Here is a 24,395-nt window from a genome sequence, read left to right on the forward strand (position 1 = left end):
AAATGTCAAGGTTGATTGTCATGCTGTCGATAGCACATAGGTCTAACATCAGTACTAGATGTTATATAGATAGGTCCTTGGATGAGCAGTAATAATGTAGTGCGTCAGTGTAGCGGTAGCCTAGCGTGTAGTCTCTCTCTTTTGCACACACACACACACACACACACACACACACACACACACACACACACACACACACACACACACACACACACACACACACACACACACACACACACACACACACACACACACACACACACACACACACACACACACACACACACACACACACACACACACACACACACACACACACACACACACACACACACACACACACACACGCGAATCGGCACGCCCCTTTTAAATGCATATTAGACGCATTGCAAGCCCCGGGTGCAGGTAGTGTGTAGTCAGTCATCCATCGTAGGCTAGATGGTGCAGAGCATACGCAGAAATCCACTAGCAGTTGGGAAAGAAGGAAGAGTAGTACATGGTTCACCGATAAGGCGGATTACAGTTCTACCTCTAAAGATGCTCGATGTCGTCATTGTGTAGCAGCATTGCATCCCTGTCAAAAATGGACAAGCATTCGCTTGGAATATGGACTAAAGCGGTAAGAGTCACGTTATTGGTTCTTCACGGTTCTTTCAACAGATATCGGCATAAGAAAATACATTTCAGGGGGTGTAACATTCTATAGTTGTCTATCCTAAACTATCGTTTGCATCTCAAGCGTCCTCTGTCCCCGCATCCCCATTTTCTAGCGTTCATCTACTCATTGGCAAACTATGGATGCATGCTTAAACTAATCACGGAAAGGACAGATCATCACGCAATGATTTTGAGCGCGCTACACATAGCGACTGCATCCATACTCCATACTGGATCGATTACAATTCATTTACGTTTTAAAATCAATTTTACACTTTGGTAGCCAAACGCAATTTCGATGTGCTTAAAATGCGCATCAAATGTGTTTGAACTCTACCATCATAACCTATAAGACCATCATTAATAGTCAGCATCTGTCCTATTCACAACCATATGGACTACCAACTCATATGTTTTCACCGAATATAGGCTAATGCTTACTGCTGCATTTTGCGTTCTTATAGAGAGGTCAAATATCATTAAATATAGCATTCTTCCTCCACAATAAAACCATCTGGTTCCCGCAATAGCCTGTTTCACATCTGGAATTGATAACGTGGGACCTCACAACTCGACGAATTCAAAGCATGTGCTGTCATGGTAATAACCTTATCATCCCCCAAGCACGTAGCTTTACTACACTGTTACTACACAGTAACCACGTGACTCGGGGAAAAAAACAAGCTTCATGGGTTTCCCAACTGAGATTAACCTCCAGCTAAGCATGATGAAATGGCCTGCTCAGGTCACGTGGCGCTGGATGCTGAGACTCAATGCATGCCTTGCCTTGCAACAAGAGCAGAGTGTTATAGGTCCATAATGCATTACTGGGTGCAGTCAATGAAGCATACAACTCCAGGAGGTATGATGCCTTTTTCTTGGCTCATCACTGTTGAGTACAAATTATTACATGTTTAGGCTACAATTGAGAGATCCGTTATAAGGATAGGTTTGTAGAAAAGGTGTGTAGCAGTAAGGTAGCCTAGTGGTTAGAGTGTTGGACTAGTAACCGAAAGGTTGCAAGTTCAAATCCCCGAGCTGACAAGGTACAGGTCTCTCGTTCTGCCCCTGAACAGGCAGTTAACCCACTGTTCCTAGGCCGTCATTGAAAATAAGAATTTGTTCTTAACTGACTTCCCTACTTAAATAAAGGTAAAATACATTTTAAAAAACATCCACAGGCAGTATTGCTGTTGACCGTGAAATTATATTTGTATAAAATATGCAATATGAATAAATATACTCAATGCCATTATTAGGGATATGGAATGAATGGTCTGTGGTATTTAAGAAAGGGCCAGGCCAGCTTGAATCAGTGGCAGTGGACTGGCCTGGTCCCAGATCTGTTTGTGCTGTCTTTGCATCTCCAATGGTCATTGTTTGGCCTGACAACAACCATAGGAGTTGGCAAGATAAAACAAACGGATCTGTGACCAGGCTAACAGTGAACAATCATCAATGTGAAGTGACAAATGGCACAGGGCCAACATTGCATTGGACCTTCCTAGAGTAAGTGAAGTCCTAATATCGATCACTAATCACTCTTATGAATTAAGTGATACTTAAAGTCACACACACACGCCACAGCCAGCATGCTTTTTTTGTAGGGTGCCGTGCACACCTTTCACTGTGGATGAAGAGTAGATATCATTTGTCTTGAGCAGGGACAGATAACCGAATGGGCACGCAGCGTTGGGGCCCCCCTGGAAGTCGGGGGGCCCTCAGAGAGCATATAGAATTACAGGAAATGAGCTTTTAAACTGCAACATTTTCTCTCATCCTCATGGCAAAATGTGTGTAATAGCAGGAAATGCACTTATTTCCAAAAATAATAGTAAAAAACAAGCAAAAAATTGAAGTATTTTTTGGGGGGGGAGGGGGGTCGGTGTCATGGGGCCCCAAATGTTGTAGTCCAGCCCTGGTCTTGAGTTATTTTTGTAAAGTTTGTTAAAATTCATAAATAATATTTTTATCATAATATGCCTAAGTGGTAGATGGTATTATTAGTCTGTTTCTCTGGACTCAAAGTGTGCCTTGAGGTTGGCATGTGAAAAATGATTGTTCTTTATGTACACTACACATTGACCAGCCATGCTTACATGAACTCACACGTGGCATGTGACAGACACACACACACACACACACACACACACACACACACACACACACACACACACACACACACACACACACACACACACACACACACACACACACACACACACACACACACACACACACACACACACACACACACACTGCTTTTGAGGGATTCCTTATGATTCCCTATGTAACCCAAAGTGTAATCCATAGAAAAGTCCTTTTGGAGGAAGAATTGTTGACACATGTTTGACATTTGTATATAAAAGCATAATTGAGAAATAATTAAAGTTGGCATATTAATGACATTTTAGCCTTACCCAGGCCTCTTTTAAGACTCCATAATGTTTCCTCTGTTGATGTTACAAAGAAAAAATTGGTGTCATAAGAAACTTTACATCTTGCTTTTTTTACACCTTTATTTAATCTTTATTTAACTAGACAAGTCAGTTAAAAACACATTCTTATTTTCAATGACGGCCTAGGAACGGTGGGTTAACTACCTCGTTCAGGGGCAGAACGACAGATTTTCACCTTGTCAGCTCGGGGGATTAAATCTTGCAACCTTACAGTTAACTAGTCCTTGTGCACTCCACAAGGAGACTGCCTGTTACGCGAATGCAGTAAGCCAATGTTAGTTGCTAGCTAGCATTACACTTATCTTATAAAAACAATCAATCAATCATAATCACTAGTTAACTACACATGGTTGATGATATTACTAGATATTATCTAGCGTGTCCTGTGTTGCATATAATCTGACTGAGCATACAAGTATCTAAGTATCTGACTGAGTGGTGGTAGGCAGAATCAGACGGGTAAACATTCATTCAAACAGCACTTTCGTGCGTTTTGCCAGCAGCTCTTCCTTGTGCGTTAAGCATCACGCTGTTTATGATGAGGCTGGTGTAACTGAAGTGAAATGGCTAGCTAGTTAGTGCGCGCTAATAGCGTTTCAAACGTCACTCGCTCTGAGCCTGTAGTTGTTCCCCTTGCTCTGCATGGGTAACTCGGCTTCGAGGGTGGCTGTTGCCGTTGTGTTCCTGGTTCGAGCCAAGGGAGGAGCGAGGACAGGGACGGAAACTATACTGGCAGTACTAAAGTACCTATAAGAACATCCAATAGTCAAAGGTTAATGAAATACAAATGGTATAGAGAGAAATAGTCCTCTAATTTCTATAATAAGTACAACCTAAAACTTCTTACCTGGAAATATTGAAGACTCATGTTAAAAGGAACCACCAGCTTTCATATGTTCTCATGTTCTGAACAAGGAACTGAAACGTTAGCTTTCTTACATGGCACTTTTACTTTCTTCTCCAACACTTTGTTTGTCATTATTTAAACCAAATTGAACATGTTTCGTTATTTATTTGAGGCTAAATTGATTTTATTGATGTATTATATTAAGTTAAAATAAGTGTTCATTCAGTATTGTTGTAATTGTCATCATGATAAATACATTTTCAAATAATCGGCCGATTCATCGGTATCTGGTTTTTTGGGTCCTCCAATAATTGGTATTGGTATCGGCGCTGAAAAATCATAATCGGCCGACCTCTAATATAAACTCAGCAAAAAAAGAAACGTCTCTTTTTAAGGAACCTATCTTTCAAAGATAATTCGTAAAAATCAAAATAACTTCACAGATCTTCATTGTAAAGGGTTTTAACACTGTTTCCCATGCTTGTTCATTGAACCATAAACAATTAATGAACATGAACCTGTGGAACGGTTGTTAAGACACTAACAGTTTACAGACGGTAGGCAATTAAGGTCACAGTTATGAACATTTAGGACACTAAAGAGGCCTTTCTACTGCCTGAAAAACACCAAAAGAAAGATGCCCAGGGTCCCTGCTCATCTGCGTGAACGTGCCTTAGGCATGCTGCAAGGTGGCATGAGGACTGCAGATGTGGCCAGGGCAATAAATTGCAATGCCCGTTCTGTAAGACTCCTAAGACAGCGCTACAGGGAGACTCGCAGTGGCAGACCACGTGTAACAGCACCTGCACAGGATCGGTACATCCGAACATCACACCTGCGGGACAGGTACAGGAGGGCAACAACAACTGCCCAAGTTACACCGGGAATGCACAATCCCTCCATCAGTGCTCAGACTGTCCGCAATAGGCTGAAAGAGGCTGGACTGAGGGCTTGTAGGCCTGTTGTAAGGCAGGACCTCACCAAATATCACCGGCAACACTGTCGCCTATGGGCACAAACCCATTGTCACTGGACCAGACAGGACTGGCAAAAAGTGCTCTTCACTGACGAGTCGCGTTTTTGTCTCACGTGGGGTGATGGTCAGATTCGTGTTTATTGTTGAAGGAATGAAAGTTACACCGAGGCCTGTACTCTGGAGTGGGATCGATTTTGAGGTGGAGGGTCCATCATAGCATCATTGGACTGAGCTTGTTGCAGGCAATCTCAACGCTGTGTGTTACAGGGAAGACATCCTCCTCTCACATGTGGTACCCTTCCTGCAGGCTCATCCTGACATGACCCTCCAGCATGACAATGCCACCAGCCATACTGCTTGTTCTGTGCATGATTTCCTGCAAGACAGGAATGTCAGTGTTCTACCATGGCCAGCGAAGAGCCCGGACCTCAATCCCATTGAGCACGTCTGGGACCTGTTGGATCGGAGGATGAGGGCTAGTGCCATTCCACACAGAAATGTCTGGGAACTTGCAGGTGCCTTGGTGGAAGAGTGGGGCAACATCTCACAGCAAGAACTGGCAAATCTGGCTCAGTCCATGAGAAGGAGATGCAGTACAGTACTTAATGCAGCTGGTGGCCACACCAGATACTGACTGTTACTTTTTATTTTGACCCCCCTTTGTTCAGGGACACATTATTTCATTTCTGTTAGTCACATGTCTGTGGAATTTGTTCAGTTTATGTCTCAGTTGTTGAATCTTGTTATGTTCATACAAATATTTACACATTTTAAGTTTGCTGAAAATAAACTCAGTCGACAGTGTGAGGACGTTTGTTGTTTTGCTGTGTTCATGAATATACAAATATGAAATAGTTAATTTGGCAAATTTTCCAATATATTGTTTAACATAATGTACTCTACGGGCATATCAAAGTTCTCAATACTTCTCAACTCACGACCAGTAATACATGATGTACTTTAACACCTTAGAATTAACATAGGCCTAACCTCTTGGAAACCCAAGACGACCAAGTGATCTTGAACATAGCCTCACTGTACAGCTGTGATGACTTATTTTTCAGTCATTCATTCCTTCATCCATGTTGGCCTAGATATCACTGTCTCACACATAGCCCAGTACATGAAAGCCCTGATATTTCCCCATGTAGCTGGCCATGTCTTTATGTTCAGCTCAAAGGATCATGGAGCACTGGCAATGTTAGGTTGACTGCATGGCTAAATTAAAATGGGCTTCACTCACTTGACCTACACTATCCACGTGTAGCATGTTGCTAAGTATCCATACTATTTATTTGAGTACAGCTCAGTTGCTAATGGTTAGCCGCTAGCCTGACTCACTAGGCCAGCTGATCTGCCCTGAGGGCTGGAGTATGCCATGTAATGTGTGTTTCTACAAATTGAAAAACATGGCCTTCTGTGTCCTTCGCCCCTACCCTACCGTGGCCTAATAACAATGACACATCCCCACTGTTTACAAGCTTTATCACTGGGCAAAATGTTTCCATATCAGGGGATATCTTTACATGACACATTTGTGATATTCTACAGAATACAGACCATTTCCAATGCATATTTTACATTTGTGGATTTGCACCATATCCTGACAAATTCTGAATCTAGATGTGTCTTTTAGACATATATGATATTGGGATTACTCCCAATATCGCACATGGGCATTTCCTGTGACTCATTGAATATCCTGAGATATGAGACATCCTATGTTCTCTCTTCATGTTGACGAATATCGACTGTATACATCGCATATCTTGGTTTTCTCAACACAATCAAGATATGAAGCTAGATTGATTCCAGATATGCTTCCCTTGGCTGAGGTCCATATCTGGATATTGATATGCTTTTTGATATGCTGAAAATGAGCACATGCTCAATCCATATTTTTCTTTAATGCACAAATCAGTTTTAGATTCCCATTGGATATCATACATGGTATGGGCGGATATTGACTCATTAGATATCTTGTGATAGGCCTATGTGGACATTTTATTACTGACAGTAAGTCTACAAATACTGACAGTAGGCCTACATCGTATATTTTCTCAGAACATACAATGCATATTCTCTTGACTGAGGACCATATTAGGGTCTTGATATGCATTTCGATTAGCTAAATACATTTCTGATGGTTATTTGAGTTGACGACATCGTCAGTAATATGACCAATATGACATTCATATAATTCTTTCAGACACTAGCTATAATGTTTGTTTTCCCCTCTGGATAAAGAGTGCACAAACCTCAAGCTAAAAGCATTGTAACTGGTAGCCTAGCAACAAGAGTTCCAACTGTCAATATTGGGGCGCCACAAATTAGTGTGTAAATGGTGTGTGCTCAAACTGAGGACTGGAGAAACAAAGAAGTGAGAAGCTGTTCAGAAAATACCTCACCTAACGCTAAAGTGAGATGTTTTTTTTATTTTAGTAAATAGAATCAAGAAATGTAGCTAAATTGGCCAGCAGCCAGTAGGGAGAGCTAGCTATCCAGACTTGTTTGGGAAGTAAAAGCTAACTGGTAGCCTAGCTAGCTAACAAATAACAAAATACGTGACAGCTAACATTTAATTACTGGTTAATATTGTATTACTGGTTTTTGTATTGCTGGTTAATATAAGATAGCTAGCTTGTTCCAGTTAGCTTTCTCATCATGAATGAAGCAGGTAGATGGTTATGTGAAATTACAATATTTTCTTGCAATATCGACACAATTTGGATTAATGTTTTAGGCATTGACAGTTTGGAGTGGATCACAGACAAACACTACCACCCCACGTTGGATCTGGACTGCGAGGGACCATCTCTGACGACCCAATCTGCATCCATAACAAACAGGGTAGACAGGGGGATTGAGGGTGTGCAACTTTTATTTTCTGTTAAATAAATTAAATACATTTTTAGCAAAGATTGGCCTACTTTTGCATCTTTACAGAAAACATGTTTTGATTGGAGCTCTGGATTTGCTATGCTGCATTTTTAAACAGAAATAGTGGTACTTTGGAAATATTTACTTAGATTAAATATGACAATGTTTGCCTTTCTGTGCCTTGTATAGCCTTTCTGTGCCTACTACACCATAGAGAAACAAAGGCTCTCTATGGTCAGGGCGTGACAGTACCCACCCCTAAGGTGCGGACTCCTGCCGCAAAACCTGAAACCAAATGGGGGGGTTAGGATGGGTGACTATTGTTGGTGGCGGCTCCGGTGCGGGTCGTAACCCCCCCCTAGACCCAGGATCCGACCAGAGGAGGCCTCTGGAGCTGGACTGGCCGCCATGCCTGGACTGGGCACCGGCGCAGAGGAAGGCTCCCGCCTTGGTGCTGGGCTGGTCGCTGTGCCTGGATGGCACCGGCGCTGAGGAAGGCTCCTGCCATGTAGCGGGACTAGATGCCGTGCCTGGACTGGGCATCGGTGCAGAGGAAGGCTCCGGCCTTGGAGCGGGACTGGATGCCTTGCCGGGAAGCTCCGTACCGTTGACCGTCGCCGGGAGGTTCCGGACCGTTGACCGTCGCCGGGAGGTTCCGGACCGTTGACCGTCGCCGGGAGGTTCCGGACCATTGACCGTCGCCGGGAGCTCTGGACCGTCGCTGGAAGCTCTGGACTGTGAACCGTCGCCGAAAGCTCTGCACTGTGAATGCGCACCTGGGGCCTAGTGCGTGGAGCCGGTACAGGTGGCACCGGACTGGTTACACGCACTTCAGGGCAAGTACCAGGAGCAGACACAGGACGTAATGGACTGGGGAGGCGCACTGGAGGCCTAGTGTGTGGAGCCGGTCCAGGTGGTACCGGACTGGTGACACGCACTTCAGGGCGAGTGCGGGAAGCTGACACAAGACGTACCGGACTGGGAAGGCGCAACCGGTTCATGAAACCGGTGCAGATGGCACTGGACTGGCGTCACGCTCTTCAGCACACCATTACGGCAGCATTCTCATCGCTACCACCTCTCTCCGGAATCTTTCTTCAAATTCCTCCTCCGACTCCCAAACAGGCTCTGGCACTCTCCGCTGCTCGACCGCCAGCTCCATGTCCCCCCCCCAAAAAAATCTTGGGGTTTCTGTGGCCGTGGTCCCCAGTGTCGTCGCTGTCCTTCCATGCTCCTTGGCGACTACTGCCAAGGAAGGCTCTCGTGCTCTCGAAGTCCAAAACTTCCTTACCTCATTTTCACGCTGCTTGGTCCTTTGTGGGTGGGATATTCTATCATGGTTGTCGTAAGAACGGGACCACGGCGCAGCGGATGTTGAGTTCCACATGTTTATTGCAAAGTGAAACAAATAAAAAAATATATAAATCAATAAACAAACAACTAAACATGACTACGTGGTGCACATGCACAAACACAAAACAATATCCCACAAACACAGGTGGGAAAAATAGCTACTTAAATATGATCCCCAATTAGAGACAACGATAACCAGCTGCCTCTAATTGGGAATCATACAAAACACCAACATAGAAAATATAAACTAGAACACAACATAGAAATTATAAACTAGAACACCCCCTGTCACGCCCTGACCTACTACACCATAGAGAAACAAGGGCTCTCTATGGTCAGAGCGTGACAACTACTGAATATGGTGCAAATGTATGCTCAGATACATCACCTTCTTGTGAAGAAGGACTATGATTTTTGGCACCTGAACAGGTAAAATAATTTGGCTGGACATTTCATAATTTCGATTTAGACATATGAGGATGAATAGTACATATCATGTAACTATTTCTGTTGAAATTATTATTTTGGGGGGGGGGGGTTCAAATACTTAAATGATCAGGTAATGATACATTTCTGAAAATATGTGGATTTGTTCATGCCTAATTGTAAAGGCTTAGATATGCACCTAGTGGCGCAGCGGTCTAAGGCACTGCAGTTCAGTGCAAGACTCATCACTATAGTTCCTGGTGTGAATTTTTTTTATTTCACCTTTATTTAACCAGGTAGGCTAGTTGAGAACAAGTTCTCATTTGCAACTGCGACCTGGCCAAGATAAAGCATAGCAATTTGACACATACAACAACACAGAGTTACACATGGAATAAACAAAACATAGTCAATAATACAGTAGATCAAAAGAAAACAAAAAGTCTATAAACAGTGAGTGCAAATGAGGTAAGATAAGGTAGTTAAGGCAATAAATAGGCATTGGCTGCGAAGTAATTACATTATAGCAATTAAACACTGGAATGGTAGATGTGCATAAGATGAATGTGCAAGTAGAGTTACTGGGGTGCAAAGGAGCAAGATTTAAAAAAAATACTGTATGGGGATGAGGTAGGTAGATAGATGGGCTGTTTCCAGATGGGCTATGTACAGGTGCAGTGATCTGTGAGCTGCTCTGACAGATGGTGCTTAAAGCTAGTTAGGGAGAGTCTCCAGCTTCAGAGATTTTTGCAGTTTGTTCCAGTCATTGGCAGCAGAGAACTGGAAGAAAAGACGACCAAAGTAGCAATTGGCTTTGACCAGTGAGATATACCTGCTGGAGCGTGTGCTACGAGTGGTTACTGCTATGGTGACCAGTGAGCTGAGATAAGGCGGGGCTTTACCTAGCAGAGACTTGTAGATAACCTGTAGCCAGTGGGTTTGGCGACGAGTATGAAGCAAGGGCCAACCAACGAGAGCGTACAGGTCGCAATGGTGGGTAGTGTATGGTGCTTTGGTGACAAAACAGATGGCACTGTGATAGACTGCATCCAGTTTGTTGAGTAGAATGTTGGAGGCTATTTTATAGATGACATCACCGAAGTCGAGGATTGGTAGGATGGTCAGTTTTACGAGGGTATGTTTGACAGCATGAGTGAAGGATGCTTTGTTGCGATATAGGAAGCCAATTCTAGATTTCATTTTGGATTGGAGATGCTTAATGTAAGTCTGGAAGGAGAGTTTACAGTCTAACCAGACACCTAGGTATTTGTCGTTGTCCACGTATTCTAAGTCAGAGCCATCCAGAGTAGTTATGCTGGACGTGCGAGCAAGTGCGGGCAGTGATCGGTTGAATAGCATGAATCCAGGCTGTATCACATCCGGCCGTGATTGGAAGTCTCGTAGGGCGGTGCACAATTGGGACAGTGTTGTCCAGGTTTGGCTGGGGTAGGCCGTCATTGTGAATTAGAATGAGTTCTTAACTGACTTGCCTAGTGAAATAAAGGTTCAATAAAAAATATATATCAGCAAACCTACAGGATGGTTGCTCTCCAGGAACAGGGTTGGAGAGCCCTGATGTAGAACCATCATAAAGTAAATGTGGATATTTTCTATCAGTCTTTAAAATGTGTCAGCCTTTATCGATTCACAGAAGATATTTATACAGTATAAGCATGGCTCTGTAGCACCAAACAGATGCTAGACATTCAGATTGACAAATAAACAAACGTTCTTTGGGATTTCTAAAACACGAGTGTACACTATGTAATGCTAACTCAACAACAATGTTAAATGGTACAAGTAACATACAAAACCATTTATATGAACACTAGTTCAGTGTGTCCGAGTGTGTCTCAGTTGTAGAGACACAAGCGCAGAGAACTGTAGCTACAGATTGTTACACCAGATAATGTGATTTACCCAAAGATTTTTGCAGACATCTGGTCTATTTCATGTCTTCTTTCATTGATCGAGACAGGTGGGTGTCCACCCCAAAGGGCTGCATGTCATGATGCCAGAGGCCTGTCTTGATCAATGAGTGAGAAGTCTTGAAATAGACACGATAGCGGCACACATGTTATTGGATTACTTTATGGAGCAAAACATGTATTTTCATAATGGAGAATTTTCTAAATTCTAACTGACCCCCTGCAGCTGGTCACATACATTTTATGAGACTCCTGTTTCCAAAAAACCGAGGCCAACGTTAAATCACATTATCTGGTGTAACAATCTGTAGCTAAGAGAACTGGTGATCAGCAGATGATGGGAGAGGTGGTCATGATGAATTTGCCATTCCAAAGAAACATACAGTAAGTTCAGGGGATACTTGTAAAGCTGTGGGAGGAGTGTTATGATCAAGCTGCCATTCAGCTCCTTGTGAGTCATCTGCTTGAAAAATTGAGCATAATGTCTAATCCCTCGAGAGGGATACAGTTCACAGGACACAGTTCTGCTACAATGGCACACCCAGTTAAAGGAATTATGTTTCTGTATCTAGAATCCACTCCAGGAAGATGCCCAGGCACCACACGGTATTGTCTGTAAGACAAAAAACAAAACAAATGATACTCTATTATACAGTTTGGACAACAGTTTAACCATGCCAGCATAATGTCAACCCCAGGGTAGACTAGTGCACATGCATACATGTGCACACACACAGAGATTACATGTACAACAATATCTAGACTAATAGAAAGAGATAGGGCATAACCCTCAACCTTTGCACAGTGACCAGACCGTACAAATGAGCTTAGGTAGGTAGGCAGACAGTATCTACCTACAGCTATGTCTATCAGGCATGCTTAGGCAATGATTTTTAAAGTAATACCAGCTACAATTTTAGAGGTTTATAACTGTAAATTGTTGTCTTATTTTTTCTCCTCACTGTTTGCTAGTAAACTTAGCTAGCTTGCTGGATATACATTCATTGTTATTTACATCTGTTTGGAATCGTATCTTGCGTCATGCCTATAATTTTGTGATTGAAATAATAATCATAATCATAACCAATGTCAACCCTTGTCAATTGTGATACATAGCTAGCTAGTAAATTATTTAAAGTTGCTGATGTGAAATGTTTTCTAAAAAAGTTACAAATGCGAGGTGTGGCGCATTTGTTAGCAGGCGCCAGGCTAATTAGCTAGCCAACTCCAGTCATGTGCTATTGTTTGCTGGTAAACCTAGATTTAGTTGGCTGATTGTAATGTTGTAGCTTGCTGTTTGGTAGTTAGCCATATCTATGACTAAAAAGAGAGGAGGTTTTATAATCAACATACAAAATATATATTTTTAGTCATAGATATGGCTACCGGTAGTTGTTTAGCTAGCTAATTTAGCACTCTAGCTAGCTACAAAGCTGGCTGACTTATTTGATTTCCCCCCACTTTAACACAGCAGTATGTTAGCCAGCAATAGACGATATGGGTTTTAGCAGATAAACTAAAGTTAGCTATGTGGCTTTCAGGAAAAATAAATGACTTAGCTAGGCACCGTATTTGTCATCTGCCCGCTTGGTGCTGGCATCGGCTGTAGCTGAGCTTCAAACGTAAGCTAAATTTAACTCTTTGTTTCGATTCCTCTTAGCTAATAGATGCTTCATCATCAAATTTATGTTAATGAGAGGAATCACTTGAAGCCATTGCGACTGGTCAGTTCTTTCAGTTTTGCTCAAATTATTGTTGTTAGTGTCCACCTTTTATATAAAGGCCGTCTTGGGGGAGGGACGGGGGCCAGAGAACTGAAGACCTCCCAACACAAGCTGTAGCCTTTCAGAGACTGGAAAAAATATGTCTGCTTGTATATTTAGCAATGAATCCACCGATAGGAACATCGCTGAAAGAAGTCCAATGGCTCTATTGAACAAGGACAACATATCTACACCCACAAAACAATGTATAGTCCGATCCGTGTAACATAGAGCCTTCGCGAAATGCCACAAAGCAGTACTACATGTATTTTTAGATCTCGTCCCCATCCTTCAATACACCGGAAGCCGTCATAGGGTGTATCATTCAGCACGCGAAGCCCTGACCTGCCTTCCTTCAGGGCAAATATATGTGAAACACATCTCACTGTCCTAGAAATGCCTCAGATATGATGACAACAATCCCAGATTCCCCCAGGGTGAAATTCCCCTTGAAGTGTAGTGATGGATATCTGAACTACAAACATTTTGTGCAACATTTAATAACTGATTTGAGGTCTTTTGAACATACAGAAAATGACACATATTCTACATCTGGAATGTACAGTGCATTCAGAAAGTATTCAGACCCCTTGACTTTTTCCAGATTTTGTTACATTACAGCCTTATTAAATAAAAACATTTCCCTCATCAATCTACACACAATAGCCCATAATGACAAAGCGAAAACAGGTTTTTAGAAATGTTAGCAAATGTAAAAAATTGTGAGAAAAAAAATGAAGTATCACATTTACGTAAGTATTCAGACCCTACACTCAGTATTTTGTTGAAGCACCTTTGGCATCGATTACAGCCTCGAGACTTCTTGGGTATGACGCTACAAGCTTGGCACACCTACAAGATTGATTAAGGGGAAAGCTTGTAGATTGATAAAGGGGGGAAAAAACAATTTCATCAATTTTATAATAAGGCTATAATGTAACAAAATGTGGAAAAAGTCAATGGGTCTGAATACTTTCCGAATGCACTGTATAATTTTGAACTCCTTTCGAGGACAAATCCATTGACGCAGTCAGCATGAGCGATCACTAGGACTACCAGATGTAAAACTGATGCATTGCACCTTTGAGGATGGGAAACCCTGGAACAGAAGCATGGCTGAGGCCGCCGCAACGCTTTGGAAGAAAAACAATGTGGTGGTTAAAGTAAGAAGATGATTGGATCATGAGCTTGCCAACCTATACAGATGGAGAGAATATGATGTCAAAGTTGCGCCCATTAATATGTTGTCCCCTTTTTTTGTAAGAGATTTACCATTTGTATACCCCCCCACACATAGCTTCCACTGTAGTACACAGCACGACAGCTTGTGCTGTCCAGCTCTCACAGATAGAAAGGCTGAAACACACTTGTATTGTTGGGCTGCAGAATCAACAGCTCCATATCAGGATTATCACTACTAACATATAAAAAATGTATTATCACTTGGCTATAAAGAAGGTCCCAGCCTTAAATTGGCCATTGAAATCCTTTCAATGGACGAGCCTCCGACAGGGCAGATAGAATGCTGTCAGAGTGTCTGATTGCGATGGAATTAACGAGACCGGTTAGGGGCTATGAAAATGGGGCAACTGGGGAATGAGATGGGGGGGATAGATAAAGAGAGAAAGACAGGGATATGGTGATGGAAAGAGAGAGTGAAAGAGAGAGAGAGGCCTTTGGCAATGCATGGTAAACTGGACTGCTAGGCCACGAATGACGTCCCAACAGAACCTTTCGTAGAAAGACCATCCAGTGTGTCCTCTGCATGCTTAGCCCCAAACTCAACGTTGATCACTCATTCCCATCTGTTGTTACCCAGCCAGCGGTGACACAAAGCTGTAGCTCTTGTGATGAAGACAAGACGAAGAGGTGATGAATGCGTTGCATTGCTGTTCTGACGCATTCATTCACTAACAAAGGTGATAAGGGGGTTGAGGTTGATGTACTGCTTATAATAGTGCATCTCTACTCCAAGCTAAAAGTTCTCTATCAGGAGATCTCTATGTGGGTGATTCTCATGAAACACAAAACATGTTGATGTAGTTTGTCCATAAATCACATAAATTGTACAACAGTTGAAGTTTTCCTTAAACTATAATATTTATTATAATCAAACACAGTTTCTGTGGACATGTATGTCATTAACGTAATACTTTTTCAAGTTCCTGTAAAAACCAATCAGTTTTAAATAAAGTTTTATTTACCCATGATGCATCGTCTAGTGGAGTAGTAGAAGCTAAGTTAGTTTATTAATTTATATGCCTTCAGAATTTGGTTATTATTCTCTCATTATTCTTCACCCCACTTGGCTTCTCATTACTGAAATGGCTAAAAAAAGCTCAAATTTGGAAGAAAAAAAGTCTGATTTCATTTTAATAGAATTTCATTTGAAATATTTCTATTTTCTTTGTTATGTTTAACTCAGGCCTTTTCATTAGGGGAGCAATGTTTTAAAATATAAAACATTTATTTGTTTTTAACTATTTTGGACTGTTACATTAATGAAAATGTGGGGGAAATTGTGATAAAATGCACAATATTGGATCATTAATAATATATAATCTAAAAAAAAATAAGACTTCAGAATGATAGTAGCCTTGCATGTTGGGGGGGGGGGGAGGGTGGAGACAGCAGATGTCTTTTCGATTACAAATCATGCTACACCAATACACTTTAGAGTGACTGCCCCTGGACAGCTGTCGCAGTTAAGTGACATATTAAGCTCTAGTGATTGAACATTTCCCCTATCCTATATATGAGCCTAGCTCATCTAAAACTGTTTCGTGATCGAGTGGTACCTTTTCAGAAAGGCTCTCTCTGCTCCTCAGCAAGCAGTTTGTCCACTCTGTATGTGGACTACAGTCAACGTAACATCATGTGTTGTAATATTGCATGTGAGATGGCTAAGCAGAATGACAAGCAGCTGGAAGATGTTACACATCAAGACAGAAGTACTTCTCCAACTCACAACTTGACAAGACAGTCATACTGTAGCTGTGAAGGGCCAAGCTCATTGACATTACATGAGGCCAGGAGGGACTATTCTTGAGGGCACGATGTCACAGAAAGATCATATAGAGAAATACATGGTGTAGAACAGACATGCTTCACTGTCATTTAGAATGAAGAAGTGTCTCACCTCCATACATTAGCCTACATTCAGATCTGCATAATTCTCTGCACACCTGCTAGAGAAGTAGCAGGTGCAAAGAAGTCTCCGTGGAAAGGGAATACTCCACACTACACTACATCTTGCGGTGTTACCATGGTCAGAAGCTCAGACACTCAGGAGTTTTGATGAAAGCCACTGAATGAAAAACATGTCTCATTACAGTCTGTGTAATGTTGGAGGGAGATTTCCTTTTCCCAGTATCTGCAAAGCTCTGGAAAGTTGTATGCCACTGAAAAAGCCCCAGGTGTTATTAGGTAAACAAAGGTTTAGTTGTGTTGTTACTCTGATGTGGCTCAGTTGGTAACACATGGTACTTACAAATGCCAAGGTTGTGGGTTCAATTCCCACAGGAGACAATGTATGCACTCACTACTGTAAATTACTATGAGGTAAAGTGTCTGCTAATGTGCATTTGAGAATGTTGTGTGTGGTGAAGAAGAAGTCCCAGGTGGTCCCCTGAGTCAGGCAAGAGGTCAGATGAGGTTAAGGGTGTGGTGTTAGAGGGAGGTGTGGAGTGGCTGTGATTGGTCACCAGGCAGCTCAGCATGGCCAGATGGTCCTATGAAAGATCTGACAGGAGGGAGCCAATAATAGGAGGACATTGGAAAGGCACTTATCAGCCTTCCACTGATGGGACTCCAATAGTGTCCTCACAAAACATCCCGTTGCACCACTCACTTGTTTTTTGCTTCTTTCAAACGATTCCCACAAAATAGAATTGCATAGAATTGCAAATTCCCATACGACGAGGAAGTACTGCTAGTCCTTATTGTGCCCTCACTGTTTTGTACACAGTGAAGGTCCAGGTCATCGCACGTATATAGACAGTATGTTGTAATTGTGAGCAGGGCTTGGGTTCTATATGCCATTCACAAGGCTGGCCACATTTCTTACAAATGGGCGGGTTACACAGGAATTGCTGGAGCGCCAGGTCTTTCATGGAGCTGACCTATTACTTTGACACTCAGCTCATTTGGCAGAAAGAGGTTAGACAGTATGCAAGGCTGCATATGATTTAATAGGCAACACAGTGGCACCAGACAGAAACATGTGGATGAGGAAGTGATGATGGATGATTTATGATCCCACAATTAGCTATCCGCTGCTATCTCACCATTGTCATAGTAAGTAGTCAGTGCCGCCCACTTCTAGCGTTTTTTTGCAGTGTTAAAATGAATTACCTGTAATTCTACACATTTTGCCATGGTGTGTAAAGACAATGTTGCACATTTTCTAGAGGAGAAAATGTTGCCTTTAAAAAAACACAGTTTGCCTCGACTTATGCCATGTTCATATGATATCTGTGTGCAAGTGACTAACAAAATCAATGGGGGCCCCCTGCAGGTCAGGGACCCTGAACACCTGCCCTGCATGCCTGATGGGTAATTTGGTGATAATTAGGCCAAGGTTTAGATAGCTGGCTAGACTAACTTATTTTTGTATTTTTTTTGACATAGCTAGTTGAGTGACTGACATAACAAGTGGGAAACTGCTGATGCACTACCACATTTCAAAATGGCACCTTGTGTATTCAACTTTTCTAATTCAACAGTTCCCCCTCCAAAAGGGGGGGCTCTTGGCCCTACGCACAGCGCAATGTCTACTATAGGAAGAGGCAGCTCTGTAAGTAACTGTCAAGTGGTGGGGTTGACTTTGTTTGGACATTTTTTCGAGGTTAAGTTTCTTACATTCTGTTCTCATATTCATGAAATCACAGCTGACGTCTTGTTCAAAATGCAGGCTGCTAAGTCTAAATTTGGCCAAGATACAGTATATGAAAATATTTGTATCTTTAAAATTGGGGGGGGAGAGTTGCTACAATGCGTGTCACTCATACCACTTTATCTTTCCAGATCTGTTAAACAGCAGCTCATCAGTGTCTATTAGATTTGAATGAATGGTTGAATACAGAAACAGGTGAAGGCCGTAATACTATGGTTGGCAGGGGAAATGCTTAGGGAAACTGAATGCTCCAAGTGCACTAGTCTTTAAGTGTTACACATTCAGATGGATAAGGGGCTTTCATTGGAGCCATTGATTTGACTCCCTGGCTTTGAATCGTAACGGCCATTGCCTTTCAACAGGAACGTGATGCCTCTTGGTGACTTACAGTGCCTTGCGAAAGTATTCGGCCCCCTTGAACTTTGCAACCTTTTGCCACATTTCCGGCTTCAAACATAAAGATATACAACTGTATTTTTTTGTGAAGAATCAACAACAAGTGGGACACAATCATGAAGTGGAACGACATTTATTGGATATTTCAAACTTTTTTAACAAATCAAAAACTGAAAAATTGGGCGTGCAAAATTATTCAGCCCCTTTACTTTCAGTGCAGCAAACTCTCTCCAGAAGTTCAGTGAGGATCTCTGAATGATCCTATGTTGACCTAAATGACTAATGATGATAAATACAATCCACCTGTGTGTAATCAAGTCTCCGTATAAATGCACCTGCACTGTGATTGTCTCAGAGGTCCGTTAAAAGCGCAGAGAGCATCATGAAGAACAAGGAACACACCAGGCAGGTCCGAGATACTGTTGTGAAGAAGTTTAAAGCCGGATTTGGATACAAAAATATTTCCCGAGCTTTAAACATCCCAAGGAGCACTGTGCAAGCGATAATATTGAAATGGAAGGAGTATCAGACCACTGCAAATCTACCAAGACCTGGCCGTCTCTCTAAACTTTCAGCTCATACAAGGAGAAGACTGATCAGAGATGCAGCCAAGAGGCCCATGATCACTCTGGATGAACTGCAGAGATCTACAGCTGAGGTGGGAGACTCTGTCCATAGGACAACAATCAGTTGTATATTGCACAAATCTGGCCTTTATGGAAGAGTGGCAAGAAAAAAGCCATTTCTTAAAGATATCCATAAAAAGTGTTGTTTAAAGTTTGCCACAAGCCACCTGGGAGACACACCAAACATGTGGAAGAAGGTGCTCTGGTCAGATGAAACCAAAATTGAACTTTTTGGCAACAATGCAAAATGTTATGTTTGGCGTAAAAGCAACACAGCTCATCACCCTGAACACACCATCCCCACTGTCAAACATGGTGGTGGCAGCATCATGGTTTGGGCCTGCTTTTCTTCAGCAGGGACAGGGAAGATGGTTAAAATTGATGGGAAGATGGATGGAGCCAAATACAGGACCATTCTGGAAGAAAACCTGATGGAGTCTGCAAAAGACCTGCGACTGGGACGGAGATTTGTCTTCCAACAAGACATTGATCCATAACATAAAGCAAAATCTACAATGGAATGGTTCAAAAATAAACATATCCAGTTTTTAATTTGTTAAAAAAGTTTGAAATATCCAATAAATGTCGTTCCACTTCATGATTGTGTCCCACTTGTTGTTGATTCTTCACAAAAATATACAGTTTTATATCTTTATGTTTGAAGCCTGAAATGTGGTAAAAGGTTAAGTTCAAGGGGGCCGAATACTTTCGCAAGGCACTGTAAGTGCTTCTAGTGTCTTCACATACTGTAGTAGCACACAGCTGGGTTCAGCAAGTTGTGGAAGAGACCATTTAAACCTAGTCCTAAGCGCGTCCATTCTGGTCTGTATTTTCAGCTGGTGTTAACGAGGCGCAAGTGTCAAACGCACATTAGTTTGCATTTTCGACCAATTAAAGACAGCGATCTGCTATTTTCAAAAAGTTGCGCAAGGATTGGTAATTTACCTGTCTAATAGCAGCTCGTTTGTTCTCAGATAGGAGGGGTGGACCTATTTGAGGTGTGTCCTTAAGAACATTTTGAATTTTGACATTGGTAACGCAGCTTAACCAGTCTAGACACACACTGCCCATATGCACATGGCATAATATGCTTTTGGTGCTTGTATAATTCCTATTTAGAAACAGCTGCCTTTACCCCAGTCCTACTATAATCAAGGCTGGTTCATCAGCAATGGCCATGTTATGATATCATTACATTTCACATGTATTTATTGTTGTACAAAAATAAATATAAGATTTGTTTGTTTTAATTTATTACAACCAAACATATTAGAATGATTCACCTTGGTTTTATGGTGACGACGTCCGTGGCACGTGTACACATCAACTTCTGGAGTTGTGTGAATGGGATCTGATCTGTAAAATGGTTGCCATTATGTTCTTGAAACATATTTGGGAGCAGTGCAACAGTGATTGGACATTCTCCTTTTCTCTTTGTATTGGATCCTTGTCCAGCTACTGTGAAATGTTTGGATGTGCTTAAAACCCTCCATCGTCTGTTGTTTGAATATTAAATGCCCACATGGAGAAATGATGGTACCTGCAAGTGTGATATTTAAAACAAGTTGTTATTTCGTTTCTGTAAGCTATTTAACAAACTATAACGGCCTGACATTGGAATTGGAGTTGATTCCAAGGCAATACATAAAAGACCGTAAATACACAACTTGAAGCAACCACATATTTTCAGATGAAACACGTTCTGATTGGCCAACTTGTTTATTTATCAAAACTAAGCCCTTTTGCACCAATGCCAGCAAGTCCACCGACAATTGTGGTTGTGAAAATAGCCCAAATATTTCTGACACCCCCCACCCCGAACCTATAGCTCTACCACCAACGCTTAGATTGACCATTGCGTTAGGTTTGTGAAAATAGAGCCCTCTGTGACAATGCATAGGCCTATTTCTCCTTCCATGTGCTGAATGACGTGAACATCTGCTGAGTTCGCTTTACACACCACTGTTTGTTCACCAAAGTGACATCACTGCATTTCTTACCAAAGCTCGTTGTTTTACGTGGCCCCTTAAGATTGAGAGACAAGGCTCTTATTCATATCTTCGCTGTTTAGTTTGTTTGTTAGCTTGTTTTTCAAAAATGTTTGTGTCACATGCTATATGGGGACAATACTGTACAAAGAACCTGCCTGCATGAGCTTGGTACAGACATGGTGGCAATGCGGGTGCATTTTAATGTATCCATATGGCATTGAATACATTTTCAGCAGCAGACCACTTAGTTCTCTCTCCCAAAATAGCATTTTGGAACGACCAGGTTTGTTGTAATAATTGGCAAATAGGGACGGTGCACATGCCAGATCAGCGTAGCGATTGTATGAGCCATGTAAGGAATTTTGCTCATGAATGAACTGCACAGCCAGGAAGAATCTTAGCTGAATAATTCATGTCCATCTGCGCAGGCAGAAGTACGGGCAGGTAGGCTCAGCTGGCACCTGCAACCATTCACACACATTCACACGATCACGTCAGATGTGAAGACCCCAATAAAGCATAGTGCCGTGGAAGAGAAAGGTGGATGGAGAGGCCCAGTAGATGATAGAGTAGTGTGCCGTGGAAGAGAAAGGTGGATGGAGAGGCCCAGTAGATGATGGAGTAGTGTGCCGTGGAAGAGAAAGGTGGATGGAGAGGCCCAGTAGATGATAGAGTAGTGTGCCGTGGAAGAGAAAGGTGGATGGCGAGGCCCAGTAGATGATAGAGTAGTGTGCCGTGGTAGAGAAAGGTGGATGGAGAGGCTCAGTAGATGATAGAGTAGTGTGCCGTGGAAGAGAAAGGTGGATGGAGAGGCCCAGTAGATGATAGAGTAGTGTGCCGTGGAAGAGAAAGGTGGATGGAGAGGCCCAGTAGATGATAGAGTAGTGTGCCGTGGAAGAGAAAGGTGGATGGAGAGGCCCAGTAGTGCTATGATAGAGTAGTAATCGAATGACTAGACCTTAAAGGGATACATCGGGATTTTGGCAATGAATCCCTTTATTTAGTTCCCCAGAGTCAGATGAACTCATGGATACGATTGTTATGTCTCTGTATCCAGTATGAAGGAAGTTAGACGTAGTTTTGCGAACCAATGTTAACTAGCGCTAGCAAAATGACTGTAAGTCTATGGTATCTACTAGCATGCTAGCAGTTACCATAGGCTTCCAGTCATTGCACTAACGCTAGTTAGCTCCTTCCTGGAGGGGTCCGGGGGTAGAATCTGAGGAAGATATGTAACTTGTTGTAACTTGTCACTCTGATGTTAAAAGCGAGTCTTAGCAGAAACTAAATGTTTTTTTTAAATAATAATTGCAGTGGTGGCAACTAATTTAGTGGAAGCACTGACGTCACTACTAATACTATTACAGTGCATTTCTCTCTCTTTGCCAACTGCGTGTCTCTGTCATTCACTTTTATGTTCCAGTTGTGCTGAGCCATTTAAAACAGGGCGAGATAATCCTGTTACGAGAGCTGAGAATGCATCTCCCTTCCCGCGTTGGCACGTACACATGCAGCCGTATTCATGAAAGATCACGTGGGGATTCCGTTGTGGATCGGTGTGATGTATATAGGGTTGTTTTTAGACATTTTTATTTGCAGAGGTTGAGTGCTGTGGGCCACATGATGGTCACGTGATCTTGAGGGATCATGAGAAGCCGCCAAGTGAGACACACCACGGAACGGATGAACATAATCCTGTGGGGAACGGGTGTGATGCTTGATGGTCTTCATTTACATATCCCTGAGGTCGGACCAGACACACAAAACAATACGAGCCTCTTGTTCCTAACACTTGGGCGTGTTTTTAATGAATGCTGAAAACAGTTAACCCTTAAAGGATAGGGGGTTGGCTTGGTTTTAACCTCCCTCTATTGTAGACAGAGGACAGCGAATTTAATCCCGTTTTCTTTTTCATCTTGTGTGTCACAGGAACACAGTTGCAGCTTGTGGTTTGGCTGAAGGCATTAATAGGAGGTACATGACAAGTATTGTCTTATTTAACATTTAGCCATCAACTTCTATTAGTCTTTCTATAAGTCTTCACCTTACATCAAGCATTACTGCTTTTAACCATAGGTGTATCATGTGTATCATAGTGTGTCATGCTTTTTAATGTGCCAGCGAGGCGTTTCAGGTATATCTAGATGCTGTCTCTCAATCAACATGTACATTATACCACAACAACCGTGTGCCCTTTAGGTAGAATAATGCACCTTAGCAGCGGTAACCGTTTCTGGTTCTCTTACCTGGGGCCCCATAGGAGTCACAGAGCTGGTGTTGTTGCGGTGTTGCTACGTTGCAGGTGCCCATATGAACGTACAGCACATTTTTCACTGCATATCTGTCTAGACTGAGGAAATGGATTTTGCACCAAGCTGTGGGAACACCTGTATTTACACATCCCCTAATATAACTAAACCCCCATTGACTGGGAGCAAATGTTATCTGTAGGTCAAATCCTTAAAACATGCTATGCTTCCAAGTATTTAATTAAATCATAAATCCATTATCTTTGTCTGTTGTCAGATAGATTAGGTATGTTAGTGAGCTCAGTACTATTTCAGGCGTTTGTAAATCGATGGTGTTCTTGAATTTTGGTGTACTCTTGATGTCATGGTTGTTGTCGTTAGTAAATGAGATTGTTGTCCCGTCTCTGGCAGTGTTAGCAGCTTGGTCCCTTGACATTTAGCTAAGACGAGATGAAGTGAAAAGCCTCAAGGGAAACTATTTTGGGCCTTGAATCCATTTCTTGCTGTTCTGCTGTCAACTGTGATAAGAACAAGTAGTTGAGAAAAATGTTTTAATGAAGTTGTGCAAATGGAACATTTAGTGAGAGAAGTTACATCTTTTGAAATGGAGTATTTTAAGTTTAGGAATATACAGCAGTTTATATTAATTTGGGGATCAGATAAAAGTTTATAAAACAATCTACATTTATACACAAAATATGAATACTTTATGATAATGGAAAAACAGTTGCAGATGTAACACATTGATACCATTAATGTTCCATCCACACGGCTTTGATATTAGTAATTACGTAGTCATTACAGGCCTGTTATGAATCAAACCTACTATGCAATACTCAAACAACATTAAGATTAAAATGCATAAAGAAATGTTTACTAACCCTCTTATTATTTATGTCTATGGGGGGTTTTAACTGCCATTCTATTTACAAACATCCTTAACTCATCCG

General features: G+C 42.0%; 1 protein-coding gene across 1 annotated transcript in view; it reads left to right on the forward strand.

Moving 5' to 3' along the window:
- Positions 1 to 351: 351 nt before the first annotated feature.
- Positions 352 to 24,395, forward strand: part of ajm1 (apical junction component 1 homolog) — a 30,382-nt gene continuing 6,338 nt past the window's right edge. Inside the window, exon 1 of the mRNA XM_046368323.1 lies at positions 352 to 619. The gene's annotated coding sequence lies outside the window, so the exon portion shown is untranslated. The remainder of the gene's footprint in view (positions 620 to 24,395) is intronic.

The sequence above is a fragment of the Oncorhynchus gorbuscha genome, linkage group LG11 (assembly GCF_021184085.1).
Source record: "Oncorhynchus gorbuscha isolate QuinsamMale2020 ecotype Even-year linkage group LG11, OgorEven_v1.0, whole genome shotgun sequence".
Taxonomy (NCBI): Eukaryota; Metazoa; Chordata; class Actinopteri; order Salmoniformes; family Salmonidae; genus Oncorhynchus; species Oncorhynchus gorbuscha.